Source organism: Tupaia chinensis, unplaced genomic scaffold, assembly GCF_000334495.1.
Source record: "Tupaia chinensis unplaced genomic scaffold, TupChi_1.0 Scaffold000117_2, whole genome shotgun sequence".
NCBI lineage: Eukaryota > Metazoa > Chordata > Mammalia > Scandentia > Tupaiidae > Tupaia > Tupaia belangeri.
The window spans coordinates 4938457-4942030 of record NW_006159583.1 but is presented as its reverse complement, the minus strand read 5'-3'; the positions used below and the strand labels follow the sequence as shown (position 1 = coordinate 4942030).

Below are 3574 nucleotides of genomic sequence, written 5' to 3'. Positions count from 1 at the left end.
GATAGATCTCTTCCCTCCTAATTAAGTTTCAGGTTTGCTTTCTTCCAGTTTCAACCCAAATTCCCTCCCTAGAGATAGTTCTCTAAGCATGGCTTTATGAGGAAAGCTAACAGGCCTGGATGGTAGTTGACGGCACCTTTGATATGGATCAGAGCACAGACAGCCCTCTCACCTCCAGGGAGCCTGCCAGACAGGCCACCACTTGAAATACACAGAGCCCCACCTCCCTCTGTGGCCTTGCCCTCCTCCCCTCCCTCATACCCCACATCCGAAGTCTCTATCCATCATTCACACTCCTCTGTTTGGTCTGGACAAGGGAGTGACTTTGGCAAGGCTCTCAGAATATTCTTCATGAACTCCGGCATTTCTTTTTGCGGTCTAGTCGACCACAGTGGATTAGTTCAGTTTCCCCTTTTAAGGAATACTAGAAGTGAGTGGACAAATTTAAAGACCCGTGCTGTTGAGAGATTAGGTTACTTAGCGGGCAGAATCAAAAGCCTAAAGAGAAAATAGCTCCATGGAGGAAATGGCCTTTGAGCAAGACCTTGAAGGAAACGGGGACATGCCCTCCCTGGGGGAGGAAGAGCACATAGGGACATGAAGGAGATATGAGGTGGGTGTGGGACACACTAAAGGTCACAGTTCTCGTAAAATGTAACAAACATCACAAGATAAATGAAGATGAGAAAGAAAACATAATGTTAATGGGTTGGTTCGACCCAGATGGTAAAAGATAAAAGAGTTGGGAAGGTATTCTGTGTCCATAATCAAAACCAGACCAATATTTTTTTTTTAAAGAAAGCCTATTTTATTTTAAAAAACAAGAACCAAACAGAAAAAAAAAGGTGGGATCTGGGAAGAGGGCTAGAAGGCCATTCTGGCCTTCAGTGTCCTGGTAGGGATCTTGTCCTTCTCAGTGACATGGACGATGACTCCCATGCCACACGCACTGAGTCCCAGGCTACGGCATTCAGCATGGCCTCCAAGATGGTTTCGAAAGAAAACATAATGTTAATGGGTTGGTTCGACCCAGATGGTAAAAGATAAAAGAGTTGGGAAGGTATTCTGTGTCCATAATCAAAACCAGACCAATATTTTTTTTTTAAAGAAAGCCTATTTTATTTTAAAAAACAAGAACCAAACAGAAAAAAAAGGTGGGATCTGGGAAGAGGGCTAGAAGGCCATTCTGGCCTTCAGTGTCCTGGTAGGGATCTTGTCCTTCTCAGTGACATGGACGATGACTCCCATGCCACACGCACTGAGTCCCAGGCTACGGCATTCAGCATGGCCTCCAAGATGGTTTCAAGCAGGCGTCCTGGGCCCACGTTGAGCTCCCAGAGGGACTCGCACATCCTGGACATTTGTTTGGAGCAGATGCCACTGGCCACAAAGTCGTCAGTCACCATGCAGCCGATGAGGTCTACAGAGAAAATGAAGGGCTTCAATGTCTTCAGGTCCAACCCAGCAATGACTGGCTCAGTGCAGTAGGGGCCAAACCATTTCTCATACAGCAGGTTGGCCTGAGGGTGTAAGGCTTGACCCGCCAGCTCTCCTTCAATTCATACAAGTTCAACTGGAACTTGAGGCGCTGGGCAACTATCTGGATGTTGGTGACAAGCCCGACCTGGCCGATATAGTTGGTCGCCCATGAGAAAGATCTTCTGAAAGTCCATGGTCACCATCTGCACCTGGATTCCAAAGTGCCTGTCTGCAGCCAAGGCCACACAGTTCTTCCCTTTCATGGCCATGACGGCCCCTCCATTATAGGACATAATAAACATGATTGCTATTACTAGGACCCCCAGCTGTCACTGTGATTCTAGGAAACTGGTCAAAACCATACCAATTTAATGAGCATCTACTACATACTAAGATCTACCATAGCCACTAGGTTATCATGAGGCCTCAAATGCAAGCCTCAAAGCCCCCTCTAGAAATACAAAGCTTAGTGCCTAATCACTAGGCTCTGGAAAACCATAAGTAATAAAGTAATAGTTTGATTTTGGTTTTTTGGTTTGGTTTTTGTTGTCCCCCCCCCAAGCCCCTGTAACATAAACAAAGTGCTTTGAAAAGCCAGTGGCAAGAAAGGAAGAGGTGACAGTGGGAGGACAGCCAAGTTCAGTGTCACCTCAGAGGAAGATCTGGACTAACCTTTGTAGACTGAGACAATGAGAAGTCTGGGGATTAAAGGGACATGTGGGCAGGAAATGGGGTATTGTTAAGGGAAGAAGCAAGTGTGTCTGGATCTGTGGGGTACTGGAAAATATTTAACAGCCAGGTGTGTGTGTGTGTGTGTGTATGTGTGTGTGTGTGTGTGTGTATGTGTGTGTGTGTGTGTGTGTGTGTGTGTGTGTGTGTGTTGGGGGGGTGGTTTGTAGCATAAGAAGATTTTGATTGTCAGTGCTTCCTCTATGACCAATTTTACACTATCAGTGCGAGATTAACCAGCTCACAACAACTCTGATCATTTATGAGTGGCTCTTACAAACTGGCAGAGGCCAGCTCCAGCCCAGCACTGCTTGTTTTGAGCATGTTAACTTTGAGGTACTAAATAGACATCAAAGTAGAGGTTTCTAGTAAGAATCACAGATCTGTCGTTCCACTGGGAAGCTGAGCTGGAGCCCAGTCTGTCTGAAATCCCAAAATTGCTGCAGTACTTGGGGAGAGTTTCGTTGAGAAGTTAGGCTCCATGGAAGCCCTACTATAAATCCATCTATGCTCCAACCGTATGCACCGCTTTGCTGGCTTAGAGGCAGTAGATAAAACAGTATTTCAGTTGGAATCCAAATTAAAAGCTAACTTCAGCATTGCAGAAACCCAACATGTCTTGCAGTTACTTACCCTTTTGCAAGCAGCCCTGTGAACTGCAAAGCCCCTAACACTGACGTTCCTTGTACCTAGTATTGCCATAGTCTCTTACTGCCACCTGCTGGGTGAAGAGAGGTAGCACTCAGCCGGATTGTATCTCAAGAACCTATTGAACTCAAGCAGATTTAACTTCTAGTTCATTGTCCTCTGCTATCACTGTGATTGTCAAAACAGAAGCCAGCTGAAAAAAGACAGCCTAGACATTTCAGAGAAATGTCCCAGTGGCAGGGGCAGCCATTGTCAGTCATTCCAGTTGCATCCGTGCCCTTACCCCTCCATCCCGGGTAAGTCTGGCCCAATCCCTAATGGCCCCAATGAGGGTTCCTCGGGGCGACCTCCCAGGAGAGCAGTGATTACTGCGCAGCAGGATCCATATACATCAGAGGAAAAATGTCACCCCGGAACAAGGAGGACAAGACGTACAACCCCCGCAGGCCTTGGAAGGACGTGACAATTCTACACAGAAGATGCACTGGACTCAGTGTCGGCCCTGTTCTAGTAAAGGTTATAAGTCTTCTGTTCCTTGATTTTACAATTATGCTGTACATTTGGGACAAGTACACTTGTTCAAGGGCTCAGCTACATCCGTGGGTCATCTGAAGAAGAAGAAAGAGACCCAACATCTCTTGGAAAAAAAGTATAGTGATTTTCTGTTCATGAGAAAGAAATTTTCTGTAAACGTGCAGTTTTACAGGGAATTTAACAA

At 46.1% G+C, this 3574-nt stretch overlaps 1 pseudogene; it reads right to left on the bottom strand.

Moving 5' to 3' along the window:
• Positions 1 to 853: 853 nt before the first annotated feature.
• Positions 854 to 1781, bottom strand: LOC102486115 (proteasome subunit beta type-3-like; annotated as a pseudogene).
• Between the last annotated feature and the right edge of the window lie 1793 nt (positions 1782 to 3574).